The sequence below is a fragment of the Micromys minutus genome (genome assembly GCF_963924665.1).
Source record: "Micromys minutus genome assembly, chromosome: 16".
Classification (NCBI taxonomy): Eukaryota; Metazoa; Chordata; class Mammalia; order Rodentia; family Muridae; genus Micromys; species Micromys minutus.
Window position 1 is genome coordinate 25,768,721 of NC_137985.1, and position 12,582 is coordinate 25,781,302.

Here is a 12,582-nt window from a genome sequence, read left to right on the forward strand (position 1 = left end):
AAGACTATAGGTTACTCTGAACAAATTAACAGCAAGTCCCTATTGCTGAAGGCAACACCTGCACAACTCATTTATCATGGAGAAGTTGAGCTGGTGCCTCACACCTACCCATAGTGTCTTTGGTACTGGGAGATACTCTGCTCCCAAAGGGGAAACATAGACACCAACCCAGCCACAAACCTTTTGATCTATAGTAGTGTCCTGTTGCAAGATATGTCAGTACAATGGTGACACAAATTTTGTGGGAGTAACCAACTCCTATTTGGTTTAGCTGCAGGCTCACTCCATGAGATGGAACCCATACCTACACTGCTTGGGTGACCAAGAACCTGACACTAGATAACTTATGGACCTATGATAAAACCATACTACTAGTCTTCAGTGTGTGTGTGTGTGTGTGTGTGTGTGTGTGTGTGTGTGTGTATGTGTGTGTGTGTGTGTGTATTTGTATGTGTTTTTGTGTGTCAATAAAATGACCTCGGATGACATTCTGCTTGCTATTCTCACAGGTCAGTGCCTTGCTCAGCCATCATGAGAGAAACTTCCTCCTGTAGCACATGGGAACAAATACTAAGACACAAAGCCAGATGTTATGCAAAGAGTGAGAGACCTTGGAACATTCAGCCCTAAATGGCATGTCTCCATTAGATCCCTCCCTTCAGATCTCAGAGAACCCTGCAGAAGAGGAGGCAGAAAGATTTCAAGAGCCAGAGGGTCTGGAGGACACCAAGTGAACAAGGCCCTCAATCATTAGGACCTATGAGCATGTGAACTCATAGAGACTGTGGAAGCGTGGGGGACCCTAGAGCTGAAAGGAGAAGTGGATATATATCCCCTTCTAACCCAGAGGCTATCTCCAATTAGTCAACTACTTGCAAATGAAAATTTAGTTTCCTCCAAGGGAATGTCATTGGGGAAAACAAACTACTCTTGAGGATAGGCCGCATGCCCAGCAGGAGATAGGCAACAGAAAACGAACTCAACAAGGGGTCTTTGGAAGTTCGTTGGTTCATTTTCCTTCCTTTCTTCCTTCCTTTCTTTAAAATTTTATCTTATTGTTTTTTATTTATTTATTCAATTTATATTTTTTTTCTTTCTTTTCATCCTACAGATCCTTTTGGCTATATATATATATATATATATATATATATATATATATATATATATATATATATATATATATAGTGTACATATTATATATATATATATTGTGTACATATTTTATATATATATATATATATTATGGCTTTTGGTTTATCTTTTTTTTTTTTTTTTTTGATTCCTGAGTATGTGAACATACTCTCTAGTGCCTTCTGTTGGGCTTTTTTTTTCCTTCTGTTTGTTTGTTTCGCCCAATTCTGATATATTAGCTTTTGTTTTATCTTGTTATATGTTGCTTTGTTTTGTTATATAAAAGAAAGATTTTTGGATTCCATGGTAAATGGGGGAGGGTTTTGATTTTGCTTCTTGTTTGTTTTAAGTTGGATTTTCTTCTAGATCAGCCCAGAAGTGTCTATACTGGACTTCCAATGATTTCCAAAGTAAATCGTCATAGGTGGCATTATTGGAACAATATGAAAGATGGAGAAGACACAGAAATCTCAGGAGCATGGGTAGAAAGTCTCCCCCAACAAATTAAGCTTTTGTATCCCCAGAAAGACGAAGGGGGTCTCTCACAGCACCATGAATGCTTTTATGACTGTCAGAAACTTTCTTGGAACCTTACTTCCTAAACCTGTACAATAAGAAAGCAGGCTGCATTGCCACCTCTGCCACCTTGAACCATCCAAGGAACCCTGGGACTTTTTTTCTTTTCTTCTTGCCTTCATCAGAGCACATTTTGTTCAAGGGTAAGAACAACAAAAGCAGTCCTTCCATCTTTCTAAATGAAGCCTGTGCTTATGTAAATGCACATTAACAGGATTCACACCCACAGGTGATCATTTCACACCTACCAACTGGGTCTGTGTTGAGTTGTGTAGAGACAGGACAAAGGAAAGTAGAAATCCTCTTTTAGGCAATCATGAGGCTGTGAACAGAAAGGAGCATTCTCCTCAGAGATAAGAAGGAGAGATAAGGAAAATACAGTAGAACCAGGTGCCATCTCAGAGCCACTTGAAAGGGAGTTAGGGAAGAAGCAGGGGGTGATCAAGGACCTGTTTCATGGTGTGTTGTAGACGTGGGGGAAGGACAGTGGAGACAGGAGGATGACAATGTGCCACAGAATAATGAATCAGGGTGAGGGCTGGGGAAGGGTTTAGCGAGCTGCCAGACTGCTATGAGGTGGGAAGACATCAAATGAACACCAAGGGAGGGTACACCTTGGACACCATGAGGGGAATGAACTGCTTCCAAGTGACAAAGTTGTTGTGTTCTGTGCAGCCCTGTTGTTTGTGTCATGTCCATCTCCCAGCTCTTCTCTGTTCCCTAACCCAACAGCTCTTAAATACTCTATGTCCCAGGGAAGATAAGCCCACCTCTAGCCCTGTGTCCTCAGTGTACCCTCAATATCAAGGGAGAGTCCTGTGAGTATAGAACAACCCAGGCTTGTTTGTTCTCCTGAAAGGAACTCTTAGTGAGGGGCCAGAACAAACAATCCTACAGTATGTTTCCCCGAGGGTAATGTTAGTCCACCAAGGGTAACTTCTGCACAAGAGCAAAAGGCTCATCACAAAGGTTGTGCTCAAGTGAGGACTCAGTTGCCATCTGAATAGTGTGCCTGGACAGTGTCGTCTCATCAACTGTTTTAGTGTGTCGCAGAGCACAGCACTGAGGCCCTTTCACTCCCCCCCCCCCAAGTGACAAGTGTGTTTCCTGTTTAAACTACTAAGGCAGCTCTAGCAAAGACCAGGAAGAAGATATGTTAGAGAGGAGGCCAGCCAGGAGCCATTCCTGCCAAGGTCCATCCCACAGGTCCTGAGCAGGTTATCTTTAAGACTAATTAGGAAGCCAAACAGTCCCTTTCCTATTAGCTGAAAACAAGCCTTCATGGGCTGTGAGACACCCCAGATCCAGAAACCCAAGGCTAGGCTGACAGTTCAATTATTGTGGAGTACCACCCCCAGCCTCCCCACCTCTGCTTTTGCTTTTATTGCTCTTGGCAATACAGCAGGCTGGGAGTGGGGGTGCTGGGGTCGAACTTGTTGAAAGTGCAAGGGGAAGAAAATTGTTCTCATCTGAATAAATAGAGTCAGCTGTTGCCAGAGGGAGCAATCCCCCTGCGGTGAATTCCCCTAGACAAGCTAACACAGTGTTGAGTTGATATTGGCACTTGAATTTAGGCCAGCATTATCTGGGTAAGTCTGGACAAGGTTCATAGGCAGACAGGGCATTTTATCCCCATGGCTTTGCATTGTCTCAAATGGAGGCAAGATAGGGTGGCAAAGTGCCGTTCATGGAAAAGGATTTGGGCCCACACTGTGGCTAATGTCCAGCTCACACTGACCCTCCTCCTGTGTCAGAGAGGGAATCAGTGAACTCTGATCATCATCTAGTTTGTTGGTTCTGACCCCTTAAGACAAGGAGCTGGTGGGTGTATTCTCTAGCTCCTACCTCTATCATCGCTCTAGAAAAAGGCTCATCGTGTCCTGGACATTCTCTGATGTCTCCATGTCCAAGCTTCTTTGGAAGGTCACTCCACCCTACCAAGTAGCCTGCTTGCACTAGAAGCTAAATTTCATCCCAAAGGCTGAACCAATTGACCTTAGGGAAGGGAAGCAAATGGATGGAGGCAGAGAGAGAGCTGAAAGCTGATGGGAAATGGGTGATATTCATTTGCTGTGATAAATACCATGACCATAAGTAACTTTGGAAGAGATCATTTATTTCACATAGTCCTTCATAAAGGAAACTCAGAACAGGAATTAAAGACAGGAACCTGAGTTAGGTTCAAGAAGAGATGCAGTGGCCACTGGGGAATACTGCTTATTGTCTTGCTCCCAATGACTTTCTCAATCTGCTTTCTTTATACTACCCAGAACCACCTTCTTGGTGGTAACACTGCCCCTAGTTTGGTGGCGTCTCCCACATTAATCATAATCAAGAAAAAAACCTACAGACTTTCTCTTCTCAGATGCTCTAGGTGTTGTCAAGTTGAGAGAAAAAAAACAAACAAAAAACAGGAAAATCAAGAAGAAGGAAACAGAACAATATGTAGGTTGGAGAGAGCACAAGAAACTGGTCTAAGATGGGATCTTTTGTTGTTCCCCCACTATACTGAAACATCTCTGGACACCTGAGCCCATCTGACATATCTGATACAGGACCTGCAGAGGAAGAGCTCCCAGACTGCACAAGGGCTACCCAACACCTGGGAACTCTCCTTTAATTCTAGTCTCCTCTGTGTCTCTGCAGCATTACTCTTTCATCCATTTATCAAACACCTGCCAGTTCTACCATATGTCAGACCTTGAGCTACAAACAAGATCCACAAAGTTTTATTCAATAGAAAACCATCTTCAAAGAGAATTCTGTCTGAGAAGCAATAAAGTGATGGAATTCCGGGCTGTCAGGTCAACTAGACCCAACTTAGTGACCCGAGGCTATAAATTTACTAAGGACAGGAAATTTGTCCACTCTTTGTAACCTTCTTCTCCTCTCAGAATCAAGCCTAAGTGTCTTGGACACACCCACACACACACAAAGATAAAAAAAATCACATAAATATTTGTTGAATGGAGAATAATAAATAAAAAAGCATTCCATATCCCCCTTGGAGCTCAATGTCCTACTTTCCCTTCTTAATAAAAGCTACAAATTTTTCTGTCCCTTGTTCTCTGGGAATTATGGTTTCTCTTAAAATCTGAAAGAATGTGGGGGATTTGCAAAACAATTAAGCAAGGTTGAGGGGAGAAGAAACTCAGCCTTGGAGAGTGCCTATCCCTTAAGTTTCCCAGACTACCTCTTTCAGCACCTGGGTCCTCCCAACTTCAAAGACGGTCAACTCCTCTCTTTATGCTGTACTTGTGGTGAGAGAAAAAAGGGGCATGCTTAAAATAAACATGTCCTTCAGAGAATACCATCCATTTTGGGACGCAAATTAGACAGCACACACAAAATCATTGAAGACCCACAACATGTGACAAAATATTTCAACAGGAAGTTTGTGTGTGGAAGAATGTATCTAGGAGGCAAGTCTCAAAGAAAACTGAGAAGGAAAGAGAACTGTCTCGGTCAGGGTTGGGTTGGTTGGTTTGGTTTGGTTTGGTTTGGTTTGGTTTGGTTTGGTTTGGTTTGGTTTGGTTTGGTTTGGTTTGGTTTGTTTTGTTTTGGTTTGGTTTGGTTTGCATTGGCTTGGCTTGGCTTGGTTTGATTTGGTTTGGTTTTGGTTTTGGTTTTGGTTTTGGTTTTGGTTTTGGTTTTGGTTTTGGTTTTGGTTTTGGTTTTGGTTTTGGTTTTGGATTTGGTTTTTGGTTTTTCAAGACAGGGTTACATCATGAGAGTTTTCATTGTTATAAAGCCGTGACCATAGAAACTCTTGTAAAGAAAGACATGTAATTGTGGATTGCTTACAGGTTCAGAGGTTTATTCCACTGTCATCATGGTGAGAAACTTGGTGGCACTCAGACAGACATGGTGCTGGAGAGGTAGCTGAGAGTTCTTCATTGGTATCAGCAGACAGCAGGAAGAGAGACTGGCACAGGACCTCGCTTGAACACTTGAAACTTCAGTGTCTGCACCGAGTGACTCACTTCCTCCAAGAAGGCCAGCCTACTACAACAAGGCTACAGGTTGTAATATTTTCAGTCACTCCCTATGATTCTATGAAGGCCCTTTGCATTCACCTCACCACCAGGACTGAAGTAGGTGGAGCCTATGGCCTTTTAGAGCAATGCAGAGGTAAGGAAATTTGTGTCTGTTGCTATCTCAACAGGCTATCCTCCTTATCCCATTTGATCCACCCCAAAACCATAAGAAATATTATTATTTCCATTTTGCATATGAGGAGTAAGGCCCAGAAATATTAAGTTATTTGTCCAGTATTATAGTTTATACACAGGTAGATGTCATCTCAAAGCTCATGTGCAGGGCTCAGAGGAGTCCTTGGTGCCAGTTTTCTCAAAATGACATGACAAAACAATTGGTAGCCAGGTTGTGAGGTATATAAAACACCTTTGTTATTTCAAACAATCATTCACAGTGTTTTGCTTTGTTTTTATGACTACAAAGTACAGCTTCTATTATCGTTGTGATGGTTTGAGTAGATTTGGCCCCCACAGACATATATGTTTGGGTGGTTGGCCATAGACATAGAGAATGGTACTACTAGGCAATGGAATTTTATTAGAGTAGATGTGGCCTTACTGAAGGAGGTGTGGCCTTATTGAAGGTGGTGTGGCCTTATTGGAGGAGGTGTGGCCTTATTGGAGAGAGTAGTCACTGAGTCACTCTGGGCTGGACTTTGAGGCCTCCTAATGCTCAGGCTCCACCCAGTGCAGCAGGGTCTTCTCCTGGCTGCCTTCAGATCAAGAAAGTAGAACTCTCAGTACCATGTCTGCCAGATCACTGCTATGCTTCTCGTCTTGATGGTAATGGACTGAACCTCTGAAAATATAAGCCAAGCCCAATTATATGTCTTTTACAAGAGTTGCCTTGGATTATCACCAACCAAAGTCTCCAAAACTCCCATGGAGTAAAACACCAATCTTTTTGCACACTTTGAGAGACCTGTTGATCCAGTTGCATTTGTAGCTGAAGATAGCAGTATCTGGCATCAGTGTGAGAAAAAAGCTTTTGTTCCAGGGAGGGCGCGTTTTCCCAATGTAGAGGAATGCCAAGGCAATGGGGTGGAGAGGGTGCACCTTTGTGAAGGCAAATGGAGGGGGAGGGGGAAGGGAAGGGGAGCAGGGCAAGGTAAAGAAATAACATCTCAAATGTAAATACAGAGTATCTAATAAAAAGAGTTGCCTTGATCAGGGTGTCTTTTCACACCAATTAAACCCAAACTAAGACAAGTCATCATCATCATTGTCATTATCTTCACGATCCTCTCCTTGGAATAAACAGTAACCATGTCCTAGTTACTGTCTAAGCTGTTATTTCACCCCATTCTTCCAATAGTGCAATGGGTATAGGCATGAGATCATTGAACACTGCCAATAAGAAAAATAGAATTCAGATAAAAACAGACCCAAATCATACAAAGAGACAGAGCTGGGATGCAGTCCAGGTAACTGACTCCCAGAGCTCATGTCGCAGAGACACTGCTTATTGCTGGAGATTCTATGTGCACGGAAGGAGAAACAACCATGCAAAAGCAGAGTAAACGGCTAAACATTCAGGAGCCATTGGTTTGATGGGTATGTAAAGCTCTGGGTAGTAATTATGAAGGGAAAGGATGCTACAAATGCACTTGATATTAAGATGCTATATGAAGGAAATGAGGCTTCGGAGCTGTTGATTTAGGGAGGACAGGGCTTCTTAGTCTGTGAGAAGTCATGCCTGGCTGGCTTTGTGGACAACCCAGAGAAAGTGCAGACAGTCTGTTGCAGATCCAGCCCTGGGTCCCATCTGGGCCCATCCCACACCTGCTAAGCACCCCAATAGCAGCTGCGGTCCCCACAGTTCCTCTGTCCCTACAAAGTGATAGATGCCAGACGCCTTATCCTTCACAGAAGGAAATGTATCTTGAAACACGATCCCTCGTCAGAGTGCATGTTGCTGCTTTTATAGGTTGTGAATGGAATCCCACAGACCCCTGCCTTCCTTTCCTCCCCTCTCCTCATCTAGTCCAGATCGGTGTTTCTTCATAAATCACTAGTTTGGCAGAGCCAAATTCTCCTCCCTCCACTTTAATTCTGAGGGCATTCATTCCTGCTGATAAGCTGGATTTAGACAGATTGACAAACCCCCAACCATGGCCAAGCTTATGAAGGTGAAATATTCATTGAATTCTGTCCTGTTGAGGAGAAGAATTTACAGTACAGGCTCAAACTGGCATGTTTCCCGCCTGTTACTGTTCAAGGGAGAATTACATTTGTCAGGGACTGGAGGACGTTTGGAGGTTGGCTGGAGATGGAAGTCAGTATGATTACATCGGTGCATCCCACCATACTCCCCCCCAAAAGCAAGTAACACTACAAACTCTGTCTCAACCCTGGACATAACACATAAGGCCCTTCCACTGTTCATAGCAAAAATGCACACAGCCATACTTATCACCTTCCTATGAGTAGGGGGGCCCTGTGGATCATAGCCAGTGTCCAGCCATTCTCTGTGGTGTCTGTATTTCTGTCTTTCTAAAGGATTTGAGCCAAATCTTCCTATGGAGTCACTGCCTTGCAACAAACACTAGAAAATAGTGCCCATTCACAGGCTGTTCAAGGATTAAAAAATAAAACTGGTGTGTTTCCAGGAGAGTTGAGGGTAAGGAAGGGAATCAAGTCCATTAACCTCTTCCTACCCATGGAAGTTACTGCTGCCTATGGTTACCCTGCAAAGCCAGAACAGAGCCCAGGTCTGCTGCCCACCCACTCTGAGGAACAAATATGAGATCAGAAGGACTCAAATAGCCCCATTCCTCAGAGGCTATGTTCTGGAACACCATAGGCCTTCAATATTCCCATGCCCATAACCATCGCTGATTGACAGAGGGCAGGTGGTAAGAGCCAGGGTTGTTAGGCGCCTCCCAATGTCACGCATGTTTACCTCGGCATTCATTCCCCATTTATCTTGCTATCGTGGTCAATGTCATAGAAAGACATGAGAATGTCAAGGCCCGGAATAAGATGCTTGTGGGAAAGTCATTCTGAAATGAGGTTCTTGTCAGACCACAAGAAGGGAATGGAAAGAAAGACTTACTGAGTGGAAGCGGGAGTGCTGGCCTGCCAGCCAGTGAAATCAACCTGCTCTTCATCAGCTGTAGCCATCAGCAAGTCACCTAATTCTTCTGAGGCTCTGTTTTATTACCTGCAAAAATGGGGGAGGGTATCATATTGGTCTGGTATGAAGAATGAGAAGGTCCTTATGCATCCTGGGTAAAGGGAGAATGTGCAGTCCCATTGCTGTGGGCTACAGCATAAGAGCATGCAGGTACCCTCCTCACCCTACAGCCATGCTGTTGGGCTGATTGGCTATCACGTCATCTACCAGACTATCCAAACACTAGCCCGTACTTCCTTTGTGTAGACAGTGGCATTCCAGAACCTAGAGTGGTATACAACCCTCCAAAGCTAAGTAAATCCCAGACCTGGTTGTCCTAGAAACAGCATGGATCCTGGCTCCCTGATCCTTGTGTCCTTCTCTCTTGGCTCATGCTACCTCTCCCTGATCACACCACCGCTTTTCCTGGACATACCCCAGGCTCCTCCACTAAGTTCTCTGCCCTCTGTCCACTCAGGAAGTAGAAGAGGAAGGAATGTCCTGGACCACTTCACAGAGATCACTTTCAATAGGAAAAGTAACAGATTACTAAAGTCAGACAGTATAAAATTCCAACCATAGGAATTTATTATACAATATATGTACATTAAGTCTGGTATGCTTCACAATTACTTTTCAGATGGTACATATGTTTTATACACTCCACTGGAAATGTGATACATTCCACGTTTATTTAAAATGTTTAAACAGTTAGCCTCCTACTCCAAATCCTGTCTATTTCCCCTGAAGGAACTACTAGAAACAGCTTCCTGTGCACACTTCCAAAAATGTTCTATTCATGTATAAACATACCCTCAACTGTCACCCAAATAATAACTTCCTATACATAATATTCTTTACCTTGCTTTATGTGGTTTGTCACATATTTATTTACTGAATCTGGGGCCTCATTAATGTGACCCCTACCCCCCTCACACACACACACACACACACACACACACACACACACACAGTTTCCATTTTTATTTTTAGACATGGAGTCATTTAGTTACCAGGGCTGGCCTTAAACTCCTTCTGTAACCCTAGCAGTTCCTCAAATTGAGATCCTCCTGCCTCAGTTTTCTAAACTGCTGTGGAAACAGACTTGGATCCTTAGTTGACTGTGTGGGGGTGGTTGTACATGTAGCATTCTTCAGATGCTAGCTGACTTTGTTTTTAAAGACAGGGTCTCTCATTGTCTCAGAACTTACCATGTATATCAAGGTAACTGTCCAGCAAATCCCAGGAATCCTCCTGTCTCTAAAATCTATTGGCTGTAAGACTGAAATAATGACTCAATTTCACTTCCTGCATCTCCTTGTAGAGAATGAAAGTCCTGCAAAGTTGAATTTTATTCCTGTTGGCCCAATTCTTGGCTTCTGAAGGAGCTCTAGCCATGAGACCCAGGCTCTCTCCCTAGCCTCCTATAGTTTTCATCTGGCTGCTGGTCATCTTACCCTCCTAGCCTATGTGTCTCTGGGTCCCAGACCATCTTGGATCATTTTCAGAATGCAAGTCCATGGTTACATGAACCACAGCTGGAGTAAGGTCTGATGGTGACCTTGTGCCTAGAGCTGCTGACTACACTTTGGGGTGGTAAAAACACAGAGAGAAAACATTCTTTATTTTCTCCAAGCAGCCTGTGAAGATGTGGGCAGCCCTTTAAAAGAAATGAAGAGCCAAATCCAAGGCCAAGCTCTAGACCCTCAGAACCTCAGGGAGTCTCCAATGTGTTGCAGCAGCAGACAGAACATTCACTTTGGTGTCTCCTGTCACAGCTCCCTGACTGTGACATCACTCTGGAGTGGGGACGGGGGCTGGTATAATAGAAAGGTTTAGAGACTCTGGCAAAGTTTTCCAAATAAGTTTCCCTGATGAAAATTTAAAAACCAAAGCAGAAAATATTCTGGCTGACTTGGATCTTTACAGTAACCTACAGACCTAACCTCTTAGTCTGTCTTCACCAACTATAGGAAGGGAAAGACAGACTAAAATTCCTTTCTGCTTTTCTCAAAAGTGATTCACAAGGGTCCAAGAGCCCACTGCGCATGCACGCTTTCCTCTTTTCCTTCTGTGTGGGGCAGATGTGTCTCTAGCTCCTTTCAGGTGTTCTGCAAGCAAAGAAAAATCTATGGGCACCAAAAGTCCTCTGAAGGCAGTGTAATGACAGCACCTGGCACTAGATCCAGACTCACCCATTCAGCATGTCTCTTTGATTTGTCAGTAAACAAGAATCATGTCAACCCACAAGGAAAAATTCTACAGCCCTCCTGTTTTAGTCCAGACCCACTTGCCACATTATTCCACATTCCTCATGTCTTTTTATGTCTCTCTCCCATACTCCTTCCCAGTACATCCCCCCCCCCCCACTACTTTGCCCTCATATTGGACTCCTTTTCAATTCCATCATTTTCTGACCTTCTGGGAACCAAAAACAAACAAACAACAAAAGAAAGAAAGAAGAAAAGAAAAAAAATTACTACACTTTAGACCCAAGGCAAAACCCTGTAAATCTTCACAGGAGAAGCCCATCCTCTTCTGGGAAGATGTGGGGGGGATGACATTTATGAAAAGGGGAGTAGGCACGAATGTGTCTCATTCATCAGTCCCAAACACTTTTATCACATAGCTAAGGGCAAACATCTGCACATCCCCTCCTCTGTGGCTTCCCAACCTTTTCTTCCCTCTCTTTCTTTCTTCTGCACCAGGAAGTACTAGAAACCTTCCTTATCTCCCAGAACCACTGCACACCCTTTGCCTCCTTGCCCTATTACCAATTGTCTAATGCATCTTCTGCTTTATAATAGACCAGGGAAGGTGATAATGATAATACAGCATGTGTGAGTGTGCTCGAGCACGCACACACACACACACACACACACACACACACACACACACACACCAGCACCAAAGCTTCTCTTTCTCTAGAGAATGTCCATTAATATACTTGACCTTTTACCTTAGCTTCTGCACTCTGCTTTTGTACTTCCCTTTATTCTGAGACAGAACTTTCTTTTTCTCCTTGGGAAGGTTTAACAAAATGTCTATTCTGTGTATGTGCATGTGTGTAAAGAAGATTTATTTATTAGATTGGCTTATGTGGTGGATTAAACAAGAAACAGTCCCTGTAGTCTCAGACACTTGAATGTCTACTTTGCAATTGGGAGTGCTGTTTGGGATTTTTAGGAGGTATGGTCTTATTAGAGGAAGTATGTCACTGGATAAAGGCTTAAAGAGTCCAAAGACTCACTCTATTTCTATTCTCTCTCTCTCTCTCTCTCTCTCTCTCTCTCTCTCTCTCTCTCTGCTTCATGTTTGTGGTTGAAGATATAAGTCTTCATCTTCCTGCTCCTGCAAGCATGCCTATGCTCTAACCCCATGGACTCAATCCCTCTGAAACAATAAGCCCAAATAAATACTTTCTTCTATAAGTTGCTGTCTTAGTTAGGGTTACTATTGTTGCAATAAAATACCATGACTATAAAACAAGTTAGGGAGGAAAGGGCTCATTTGGTTTATACCTTCACATTATAGCTCATCATTGAAAGAGGTCAGGATAAGAACTCAAGCAAGCAAGATAGAAACCTGGAGGCAGGAGCTTATACAGAAGCCATGGAGGTATGTGTCTTACTGGCTTGCTCCTAATAGTTTATTCAGACTACCCTTTATTTTAGAGCCCAGAAGCACCATTCTATATGTGGCACCACCTACAATAGGCTGGAC